Below are 13,160 nucleotides of genomic sequence, written 5' to 3'. Positions count from 1 at the left end.
GCAGGGGTGAATTTTTACTCACTGTAAGCAAGCAGCAAATTAATTCAGAAATGCTTCTGGCACACACAGAGGATAAGAGACAGGATTAAACACGGGCTGAATGTACACAGCACATTCTGCAATAGCCAGACTGAGGGAGTCCAACTGTCCTTAGTTATCCTTCACCAATTCAAGGTTTTTATCTCATTTCAGCCCAGTGTACACTCTCTTCACATTATTAAATATTAATATTCCCCAGTCGTATGTTTGCTTTCATCTCTGTCTCTCATCTGTACATTGTATCAATATCCTCCTGCATTTCACTCACTGGGTGCTCCTATCGTGTAAAAGGAAGTACTTTACATTGTAACAGAAATAGCAATCAAAGCACAATGCTGTTGATAAGACAATAGCGGCACACAATACTAAATATATAATAGAGATCATAGATTGTGAGAGTGTTATATCCGTCGCTGTGTCCTGACACATTGAATTGCAGCCTCTCCAGGCTAGAAGTGTAAAAGGATATGCAAGACGTTTGTTTCGACAAAATAAAAATGCTTTAGTGTTTTTCTTTTTTTTACAATTCCTTTCTGTGCACTGTACAGATGTAGCAAAGTTTAACATGATGCTGATAACTTGCTGCAGTGTGATAGCATACACAATAAAAGCCATTGAAAGGATCAAGTTAAACTTCAGGGGCACAGTCTATTGAGTCAGGTTAAAGTTTGCTATATCTGTATATCCATTCTACCAGAACCTGCAGTGGCAGAGCTGATGGCTCATGCCCGAGATTTTAGATAGGTACAGTGTAGTGTCAGAGGACTGACCAAGGCACAAGTTCCAGAGAAGAGGAGGAGGGGATGGAGCACAAGCATGAAAGGCGTGGTGGACAGGTATCACGCAGGTGGACCCGTCTGTGTGATATATATACATATGAGCTGATCTTGAGATTTCAGGATCGTTTTTAAAATCTGATTTTCGATCATTTTCCAGCTGATCCCGATGGCGATCGTGAAATTTGCTCGATTGCCGATCAGGATCCGATCTTTTCTGATCCCGATCGCTCAACCTTATTAAAGGGGCTCTATCAGCAAAATTATGCTGTATGAGCCCCACATATGCGTGAATAGCCTTTAAAAAGGCTATTCAGGCACCACTAGTGTTATTTTAACCCCTCCCCGTTTTAAAATAAAACCCTAAAAACATATATGTAAATTATATTTATCGTGCGCGGTGGGCAGTGATGCACGATCCGACGTCATCTTCTGGCACCCCTTCCTCTTCCTTCTTCTTCTTTCGGCGACGCCCTCTGGCCTGGCTCTTCCCCGGCTTCATCGTCTTCTTCTTCCGGTGGTTCAAATCCAGTGCGTGCGCAGTAGTGCTCCCTCCGGTACTACTGTGCACGCTCTGGCGCCATTTTTCTCAATGGCAGTGCGCATGTACTGGATTTGAACTTAATTTAAAATCTGATTTTTGATCATTTTCTAGCCGATCCCGATTGTGAAATTTGCTCATTTGCTTATTATGCTGATGGTATATATATATATATATATATATATATATATATATATATATATATATATGCCATTTATATGAAAATGTCATATTCATGCTGCACTGATGTCAGTAATGAATAAAACATGCATGTCTTGTACAACAGGAGTCAGGTATAATGATTGTGTCTCATAGCCACATAGACCATGTCCATTGATACATATACAGTCCTATGAAAAAGTTTGGGCACCCCTATTAATCTTAACCATTTTTAGTTCTAAATATTTTGGTATTTGCAACAGCCATTTCAGTTTGATATATCTAATAACTGATGGACACAGTAATATTTCAGGATTGAAATGAGGTTTATTGTACTAACAGAAAATGTGCAATATGCATTAAACCAAAATTTGACCGGTGCAAAAGTATGGGCACCTCAACAGAAAAGTGACATTAATATTTAGTAGATCCTCCTTTTGCAAAGATAACAGCCTCTAGTCGCTTCATGTAGCTTTTAATCAGTTCCTGGATCCTGGATAAAGGTATTTTGGACAAACAATTCAAGTTCAGTTAAGTTAGATGGTCGCCGAGCATGGACAGCCCGCTTCAAATCATCCCACAGATGTTCAATGATATTCAGGTCTGGGGACTGGGATGGCCATTCCAGAACATTGTAATTGTTCCTCTGCATGAATGCCTGAGGATTTGGAGCGGTGTTTTGGATCATTGTCTTGCTGAAATATCCATCCCCAGCATAACTTCAACTTCGTCACTGATTCTTGAACATTATTCTCAAGAATCTGCTGATACTGAGTGGAATCCATGCGACCCTCAACTTTAACAAGATTCCCGGTGCCGGCATTGGCCACACAGCCCCAAAGCATGATGGAACCTCCACCAAATTTTACAGTGGGTAGCAAGTGTTTTTCTTGGAATGCTGTTTCTTTTTGGACGCCATGCATAACGCCTTTTTTTATAACCAAACAACTCAATCTTTGTTTCCAAAATGAAGTTGGCTTCTCCAAATGTGCTTTTGCATACCTCAGGCAACTCTATTTGTGGCGTACGTGCAGAAACGGCTTCTTTCTCATCACTCTCCCATACAGCTTCTATTTGTGCAAAGTGCGCTGTATAGTTGACCGATGCACAGTGACACCATCTGCAGCAAGATGATGCTGCAGCTCTTTGGAGGTGGTCTGTGGATTGTCCTTGACTGTTCTCACCATTCTTCTTCTCTGCCTTTCTGATATTTTTCTTGGCCTGCCACTTCTGGGCTTAACAAGAACTGTCCCTGTGGTCTTCCATTTCCTTAATATGTTCCTCACAGTGGAAACTGACAGGTTAAATCTCTGAGACAACGTTTTGTATCCTTCCCCTGAACAACTATGTTGAACAATCTTTGTTTTCAGATCATTTGAGAGCGGGCTGTCCATGTTCGGCGACCATCAAACTTAACTGAACTTGAATTGTTTTGTAGAAAGAAATGGTCCAAAATACCTTCATCCAGGATCCAGGAACTGATTAAAAGCTACAGGAAGCGACTAGAGGATGTTATCTTTGCAAAAGGAGGATGTACTAAATATTAATGTCACTTTTCTGTTGAGGTGCCCATATTTTTGCACCGGTCAAATTTTGGTTTAATGCATATTGCGCATTTTCTGTTAGTACAATAAACCTCATTTCAATCTTGAAATATTACTGTGTCCATCAGTTATTAGATATATCAAACTGAAATGGCTGTTGCAAACACCAAAATATTTAGAACTAAAAATGATTAAGATTAATAGGGGTGCCCAAACTTTTTCATAGGACTGTATGTAGTACATACCTATAACTGGAACTATAGGAAAGTATTTTATTTATCTTTTTTTATTTTTTTATTTACTTATGTTTCTCATCCCAAAAAACCACTTGAGTTTTATATAGTAGTTTATAAATCAAACATGTATGCTTGAACCATTACTGGAGCTCCCAGTGCTCTCCAATAAAACAAGGTGGCACAACATATTCATCCACTTAATGACAGGCGCTAACATTTATCACTCCGGGTTATAAAATAGTCTTTAAGAATGAACAGTGTATCATTCCCGCACTGTGATAAAATGTAGTGTCACTAGTAACTGCACTAACGTTGCCTTTTATTGAGTGGAAGAATTTGTGCTGCTCCTTTACGTCGTAAACACATACGGTCGAAATAAAATGGAAGTCTGAGCTTAGTAGATGAATATGGTTCTCAGTCATATAATACATTTTGTTGGGGTTTGTGTTCCTTCATCAGTTCCACCAAATTCAGCTTTATACCACCTGCTTAGCACGATGGACAGGATGCAAGGGATATAATGTACTTTGCAATGTACTGACTTTTTCTTCTCTCCATACTGTCAAGCTTCAGAAATTTTAGTGTACAGATGAAAGATTTATTATAAGAGTTTAACAGGTTTGAACAGGGTAAAGGGAAATTTCTGTTTTTTTTGGCTTTTGATTTCAAGCATACAACGTGTACGACATGGCGCATCCATTGTCAGTCCGCTAAGATGTGCCCTTTTGTCCAAGTATTACAAGTATCTCAAAACACTTGATAAACATGACACAAGGTTTTTTCACCACTCTGCTATTATCATTTATGCCTTCTACAAGGTGTACCAAAAGTATGGATACACCCAGATAGGCCATAAGTAAAGCTACACCCAGATAAAATGGAAGTGGTTGCTGGTATCACCTTAGTACATGGGAGGGGGGAAACAATTGAGGCTGGGTGACGCCCATGGCGGCCATCTGTTTTTCTTGTGCAATTTTCCATGTGTTTAATGTGTCACATGACCTCCTTCCCATTGAAAAAGGTAAATTTGAATCCAAAATGGTGGGTTTGCAGATGGCCGCCATGGGTTTATCCCTACTTTTGGCGCACAATGTATATATAATTAGGAAGTTAAAGGGATGTTCCAAACAAACCAGAAGTCACCTCCTCCCAGGCGTCCATCTCCAGTATTGTCAGCCCCGTCCTTCTGTATACAGGTCACTCCATGTAAACCAAAAGTTGACCTTGTCAATCTCCATGAAGCCTCTTCAGTGGTTGAATTCAAGGGTTACATCCAATGTTGCTGCTATTTTTGTGTCCTGCCAGCCATGGCATATGTGTCTTCACCTTCTTTACATTACAGAATGCCTTCAGTTTTACTTGTGTTGTTATTTTCTGCTAGAAACAATATATCTGACAGTAGGAAATACAACCTGCAGATGAGGCAATATTAAAATACATGCCCAAACTTAAAATGCATGCCCTACATAGGTACTTTACAGAAGGATGTACAGTTTCCTTTTCAGTACTACTACTCAATCTGTAAGCTATTTTATCTTGCTGTCAGATTTATTCCTTTAGCAGAGACTGAGAACACTGCTTGTATTAAAGGTACTGCGTAACATAAAGGAGGTGAAGTAAAGCTACATTTATCCATTAGTTTATGAATGGTGCTATGGCCATTTTATTCAATGGTCACCCTATCTGGTCACACTAATCTACAGTCTCACGTATTGGGGGTATTTATTAATGTTTATATCACAGAATTTTTTTTTATTTTTTTTTAAATAATTTATGGTCCAGGACCAAATTGCTAATTTTTGACTTTTTAAACCCTATAAGTAACTTTTTAGATTAGTTGTAGCTTAGTTTGGCCTCTCTTAACTTAGTAGAGTCATTTCAATTTACGCCAGAAGTTGGTATACATTATAGATGAAATCTACACTAGCTCATAGCTAGCTAAGGGGAATTGTGAGGTCACCTACGTTGTTCCTTTTTGAGTAAATCCTAATGACCTCTCTCCTCCTTATCTAACTGGGGTTAGAGGAGCCCAACAACCTAAGAAAAGCAGCTGAACTGGGTATCCCTTCTTAGACCTGGTTCACATCTACGTTCGGTATTCCATTTGAGGAGTCCGTTTGGGGACCCCCCGAATGGAATACCGAACACATTAAAAAGCAGTGAGCAATGAAAACACACAGACCCCATTACAGTCTCTAGAGTCCGTATGTTTTCATTGCTCACTTTCATTGTCCGCACGAATCATGCGGAGAGAAAAGTAATTCTTGAAGTACTTTCCTCTGCAAATGATTCATGCGGACACCACGCGGAAAACACAAAGACACCATTACAGTCTATTGGGTCTATGGCTTTCATTGCTCACCACTTTTTAATGCATTCTGAATTTCGTTAGGGGGGTCCACAAGTGGATTGACTTAACAGAATACCGAACGCAGACGTGAACCAGGCCTTACTGGCTCTTTGTGATGATGCGGAGGAAAAGAATTAAACTGAGTCTTCCTCGCTCCTATGTTGGAGATTTAGTAATAGGGTGTTCTGGATGATATTACTTTTATAATAATGCCTTTATACATATGATCTTTATAAGAGAGGCCAGAGATTCATTAACCAATCTTTTTCCCACTGGAGTAAATTAGAAAAATAGATCTCTTTTCTTTTACTTTCGGGAATTCCAGTCTTTTCAATTTCTCTAGGAAATATTTAGCAGAAGTAAAATACAATATTTCTCAAAGAGCGTAAGCGAGGGGTTATTGCAAGTATCATTTTCAGCTGTCTACAGAAGGAAAAAAAATCAGAGAAAGACAAGGATTTAATAAGTCATCAGTCAGCAGGGCAACCAGAATACAGGCAAAGAGGTTTATATATCAAGCGGAAGCATTAACAGCACGCAGTGCAATGCTGATTTACTGCCACATCCTTCAGCTTCCACGTCAAACAAAAGGAGCTTGCTGTGATATGTGACACGAACAGAATGAAAGGAAGACAGCAGATTGTCCCAATATCATATGTATATGAAGAAAAACAACAGCGAGCTGCAGCTCCAGGTTTATGATCTCATTTATCAGGAGATCTTACACATTCATGATCTGTTTTTATAACTCCTCCCATAACTGTTACTTTTACAACAAGGCCAAAGATGGCCATACACATTATATAGCAGTTGGCTGAGCCCTTGTTTGGCCTACAGCTAATATGTTGCATGTTGTGTTGCTGCAATATACTCCTAGGTAGTCATTGGGACATGCAGCCCCCAGTTAAAGCAATGTATTGCATGTACATTCTGCTTCTGGTGTAAAATGCAGAGCTACCATGAGCTTCTGTTACTATGTCCTGTGCCAGGGGTGAGTGGCACCCATTGGTGACCAAGAGTGTATTGTGACCAGCCAAAGTGAGTGAACAATAACAGTGTCGAGACACAGTTAGTGATGAACTGAGAAAGTGTGTACAATCTATGACCTAGAACGGGGAAGCATTGGGCTATGCTGTGATGGTACCTACAACCCTGTTGCTGAGTGATAAGGTTTTCATTGACAGACTTTTGCTACTAATAGGGGACTTAACAAGACTTTGTGCATTAAAGGGGTTGCCCAGGATAAAATACAACTTAACTTCGCTCTATATGGGCTCTCTGGTTCCCCTAATGGAGAAGGGGAGAAGTTCCCACAGCTAGTTTCTGCTTCCCCTACTCTGCTCTCCCTGACAGACACTAGCTCCTGGTAGGTGAAGGGCTTGACATATTCCCCTAGCCTTATATCTATCTCAGTTTCGGGCACGATGTAACATTGAAGTGAGCTATGCTTTGTTGTACTTTGCATTACCAAGGTAGTTTTTTTTTTGTTCTTTGTTATCTAGCCCCTATTATTGTCACTGTTCCCCCCATCCCTTGTATCCTACTGCTGATTTCTTAGTTTTTTCTCTCAAGCGTCTATCCCCTAGGGTTAAACCTTGCGGATTGGACTCTTCTGCTGTTGGCAATAGCTCTTGTTTATCTGGAGCATTTTTGCCGACTTTATGACCGGACTGTGCATTCCCGACCCAGATTATCTGTAATTTTTCTGTATTTTACATATGCCTTCTTGTTTTCATATTTTTGTATGTTGTACAGTTTTGCTTCCTTTTTATGCTCTCAAAAATTTCAATAAAAACCAAGTTTAAAATAAAATACAAATTAGCCCCTAAACTAAACCCTCTCCCCATCTAACTTCTAATTTACTTGTATTTAAAAAAATAAATAAATAAATAAAAATAAAATATATATATATATATATATATATATATATATATATATATATATATATATTTACCCATATCCCTGGGGTGGGGTGGTCAGTCTGGTGACGTTCCATTTCACCGCTTCTGTAACGGGATGTCACTAGTATTCCCCCCCCCCCCCCCCGCCAACCCCATCAATAATTACCAGCCTTCCTGTCCAGGAATGACTCTTCCCCTCTTCCTCTCTTCAAGTGCTTGCTGGAGACTGGAGAGCTAAATGTACCAGCCCCAGTTATAGGAGAAATCAGTCTCTGATACAAAAAAAAAGTGATCAGATGTCCCCAAAGGTCTATTATGACCTTATGGGGACACCATCTGAAAAAAAATATAAAAAATGTAATAAATTCAAAAATAAATAAAAATAAATAAATAAAATAATTTTAAAAAATAAGTAAAATAATATGCCAATAAAATGTCGTTATTAAAGGTTATAGCCCCACCCCCGACAACACCATACAAAATAAAAATTACCATAACCTGTTCTTTGCAATTGAGGAATTACCATGCCATGTAGAATCCCAAAATCACTAGATGAAGGAGAATCATCAATATATAGCAGCTCTGCAGACTTACTATTGCCAACTGCTGTGTATGTAATGCAGTTAAGGTGTTAATTAATCAATGCATAGTATGTATCATTTATTGATTTATTTCATTGTTTTATAATATGTATTATAAATTAATAAAATAATAATTATTTATCATATATTTAACATCATAACATTTATCATAACATTTTTTATAAATACTTGGCCAAACAACCCCTGTGGAAATATTGTTTTCTGACAATACCTTACAATACAATATTTGCCCCATTTACAAATTTCTCATCGTCCATACCTTTGATAGAAACATTCACCAATATTATATCAATTTGATCTTTTAAAAGTAACTGCAGCCTCTATTCAATTCTCAGCTATCACATGCAGCGCTGGAGTCCTGGGTTTCAATCTGGGCAAGGACAACAATCTGCATGGAGTTTGTATGATCTTCCCATGTTTGCATGGGTTTCCTCCAGGTATTCTGATTTTCTCCCACACTCCAAAGACATACCGATAGGGAATGTAGATTGTGAGCTGAATATGAGACGTTGATTGACAATGTCTGTAAAGTGTTGTTCTTTACAAGTAAGCAAAATAAATACATAAATGAATAAATAAATAAATAAATAAATAAATAAACAAGTAAATAAATAAATAATGTTTTATTACTAACATTTCTTGATTTCCCCAATGGAATCCTTATTACCAACATCATGTAACCCTGGCCATGCTTTGGGCGCCAACTACTATTTCCCATCTGTCTACCGTAGGCCACCAATGTTTCCATTCTGCATTTTGTAGAAGTCACTACTCCCTCACATGAAGACCTAAAATAATGGATATCAACAGAGGTTTAGGCTCTTACAACTGCCTATAGGTAGAAGGCTGTATGGTGTAGGCTGTATGGTGTAGGGTGTATGTCAGTCTCTACACCCATTCACTCACTATTTGGAAATCTTATTGATAGAATGTCCTGGACAGATCTCCTGGTTTTTTTGTATTTGTAAGGCAGCTAAAAACACAAATTTTCCCCAGATGTTTTTTTAGGGCTGAGAAGATGGGATCATACAAGGAAAGTGTCTACTGTCTCTGCACTGTTTTGTGAAGTAATAGCGCTGAAGAATCCCGAGACTGAGTCAGCAGATTATTTATCTCAACAGTATTTTTATATTGCAGGGCTATTGAGCTTTTAATAACATATAAAATATTCATAGATAGCTACAGTGTTTTAAAATAAAATATTTATCATTTAGTACAGAGCTAACTGAGCGGCGAGCATTGATAGTACATTGATAGCAATCAGATGGGCAACTACAATCAGAAGATCGAATAAAATAGAAATCAATATAAAGACAGATAGTAGTCATCAGGGTAATATAAATCCTCCTAGGTAAAACAATAGGCCTGGAATCCAGTTTTCGTTGTGATACTCACGGGCTTGGAAATGTGAAAGCCATAAAGAGACGAACTTTGCAAATATTCCGAAATCTGGGCAATTTTCTGTCCAGCTAAAATATGTAACAATATAAAAAGCTGTTTTGTAAATACAGTAATGTCTGCAGACATCTCTCCCTGAATATCACAATAGGTTTTATACATAATTCAACATCTACACAAATTACCAGGATTAGATGCACAGCTGCTGGTCCCTCTGCTCACTTTGATTCCTGGGAGCAGCAAACGGGCATTAATATGATTATACAAGATTATAAAACATTAGGCGCTGTCTTCTGGCTATTGAACCAGGATAAGAGAAGCAAAACAGACGTTCCTGCCATGTCACTAAATGCATCAGAGCAAAACCTAAACCCCTAAATGTTATTGATTGAACAGGACGTCATTTTCAGGTCACTTTGCAGCAATTTCATCTATTAGCTCCTCTGCTAGCTATCCACCGAAATAGACAATAAACTTACGGAGCTGAATGTCCACACTAAGGAACAGAAACATAAAAAAAATCTCCAAAAACAAGCTCAGTACACTAAGGAGTTAATATAGCAGAATAGGTTTACTGATATGGGCCCCACCATCCAGCAATGACTCCTAACCTATGCCAAGTCCCCCAGGTGGTAAGGCTAGTGCTACATGGAGATTTTGGCTACGATTCCCATGGCACGACCGATAATCGCTGGGTTTCCCTGAGGCTCCTTCACTATTGTAATCGTATTATGACCTTTCAACTTTTGCAAACATGGTCAATGTTAAACTTTTTTCAACTGGAAGTCATTGGTGGCACCCTCAGGGTCACAATGCAAATCTATTAAATAACATTAGTGAAGAAGTTGCAGGCAGACCGCCGATCTTCGGTTTTGGTCTTATATGTGTATTTTTGCTCCTTCATTGTCCTCTTTCGTCATCTTCTGGCTTCCTGAGGAATGCTAGGGACCTCAAGGAACCTCTGAGGCCTGTGATTGGAATTAATTACACTATGATGCAAGCATCATGATTTTGGTACACGCCACATGACCACTAATCCCATGACATCATCCAAGAGGCTAGAGGGATCATGAGGGAGCCTGAGAAAAATAAGAGATGGTGCATATGAGTGTTTATTATGTTTCTCTAGGTCCCCTGGGCCTCCACTTTTTATAGTCAGGGGTCTGAAGAGACCCCAAAGCATAAGAGTGATTGGCTGGCGTAGAAATCCAAAAATATCCGGTTTGTTACAAACCAGTTCATTTAACTCTAGCAGTGCTAAAAACTTTGGACACCAGTTGTTCATTGGTCCATTGGGATAGGGGCTCAGTTATTCCCATCTCAGCTCTTGATCTGCCAAGATGGGAATCACCTTATAACGGGCAACAGTGACAAAAGTAAGGGGATGCAATCCCACATACGATCTATTGCATGGTAAAACCCAAAAGATGCCTGTGCCTTATATGAAGAGGCCAGTATTGTAACTGGTACACCGTGGGTAGGTGGCCCTTTTAGGGCCCCTTCACACGGCGTATACGCTCACTGCTTTGGAGCGTGTAAACGTTCCGTAGCAGCGGCGTCTAAAGCACTTCCCATTGTTTTCTATGGGAGCCGGCAGACGCGCGCTCCCCATAGAAATGAATGGAAAAAGCAGCCCATTCATTTCTATGGCGAGCGCGCGTCTGCGGGCTCCCATAGAAAACAATGCGATCTGCTTTTAGACGCCGCTGCTACAGAACGTTTACACGCTCCAAAGCAGTGAGCGTATACGCCGTGTGAAGGGGCCCTTAACATTTTGCACCCAGAAGCTTCAAGTTACACATTTGCCCAGGAGGACCCAAAATGTACTTAAAAGAAGTTTGTCAGGAAAAAACGAATCATCACGTATCCAGCCCCAGTACCTTTTTTTTTTTTTTTTTTTTTTTTTTGGCGCCGCCCCCCTGAGGGGCTTGGCTGCCTTGATGCAGTGCTCCAAGCCGGGAGCAAACTTTTCTTTCTTTTCTCACTCTTTTCCTCTATATCTTCAAGAATCCGGTAACTAAGCAATCTAGCACTATGAATTTAGCAACTATAAATTGAATGGAAGACCCTGTGGAGTATTTTGTTCCTTTTTGTTTTCCATTGTAAAGCATGGACAATGACAAGACCTGGTTCAGCTGGTTTCCACATGTGCCTGTTACCATCCCCCCAGGACAGCATGGCTCACCATGCGGCATGGAGGAAAACCTAAATGGAAGTGTGGACTTCTTCTTCAAGGAGATGATTTTTGGCGTCTATTGCTGATGTGTGAAGATGCTACAGCTGACTGGTATTTCTTTCTATTACTATGGACACGTGGGACTGCTACAGCCTGGAAACCATCACCCACCTACCCCAGGAGTTATGGCAGCTTGGCAAGAGAACAGCACCCTGTCTACCTGGATGGCTTCAGACTTCTTTGGGGAAGTAGAACACAGTGGTAAGAAGAAAGGAGGAGGAGGAGGGCTTGTGATGAAGGACATTTGGGGCATTTTCTTTTGTGGTTAAAAGGACAATAGCGCTGATACAAGATACCAAACTATCAGCTGTGAGCAGGAGATCTCACTACCTACCAAGAACTACCACATGTTATCATGATAGCTGCATATGTCCCCCACCTCTGCAAAGATTTCTGCCTGTTATATCTACATGCTGTGACCCCCCTCCTCGTGTCCTACAACCAAGTCGGCTGTATTATTATTATTATTAACATCACTCCGCACAGAGAACTAAATGATCCTGCAGTGTGTCTGTGTTTCTTTCCTTTTTAGTTGCTATGATTCCTAGGATTTCTCTATCTGCCATGAGCTTGTATGTGTTTTTCTCTTGTTATATACTACTGTACCATCTATGAAACTGTATCACTGAAATTTCCCCATTGTGGGACTATTAAAGGAATATCTTATCTTATCTTATCTTATCTTATTGTGCCTAGAGCAAGAATTGCTGTTTTGTATTCAGTTTTGTGAAAGGTAGCATTATTTTCCAGAAAAAATCTATGCATATGTAATTGCAGGAAGGTTGATGTAATGGCTGCTCTGAACTACCTATTCTGTGGTGCGCTGTACTGCGCATGCGTGACTGATGTCATCCTATTCCCAAAGAAGTCCATTGTGGAGCAGGTCTCCTCTTTTGTGTATAGGATGATGTGGACACGTAAACTCAATATAGGACAGAGCATTATAAATTACTGGAGTAGGTTACATGATTTTTTTGCTGACAGACAGTTTTTGCTGACAGACTCGCTTTAAGAAACTTCAGAGTAGTTAACACTCAGAGCAAGCGATCCTAACTATGTAGTGACTCGGATCACGCTGTGTGAACGTAATCTTCGGCAGAATTGCTCTTCTTATTACTTAACGTGTTCCTGTTGTGTTAAGATGTAACTAGAAACCACAAACATGCAAGGCTGAGAATTATTGTATTGGGATCTTTAAAAGAGCGGATATTAAAAGACATCTTGCTGGTCAGAAAATATATCTACCTGATTTGATTATCCATTTTAAACAAACAAGACGAAAATAAGGATTCTTATAGCAAAAGTGCGCTCTAATTGCAGGCTTTTAACAGCGCCCCACTGAGAGCACAGCTCTGATGTGAACGCTGATAGTCAGGGA

Source organism: Leptodactylus fuscus, chromosome 9 (genome assembly GCF_031893055.1).
Source record: "Leptodactylus fuscus isolate aLepFus1 chromosome 9, aLepFus1.hap2, whole genome shotgun sequence".
In the NCBI taxonomy this organism is placed as follows: Eukaryota; Metazoa; Chordata; class Amphibia; order Anura; family Leptodactylidae; genus Leptodactylus; species Leptodactylus fuscus.
Note: the sequence above shows the minus strand (reverse complement) of the source record.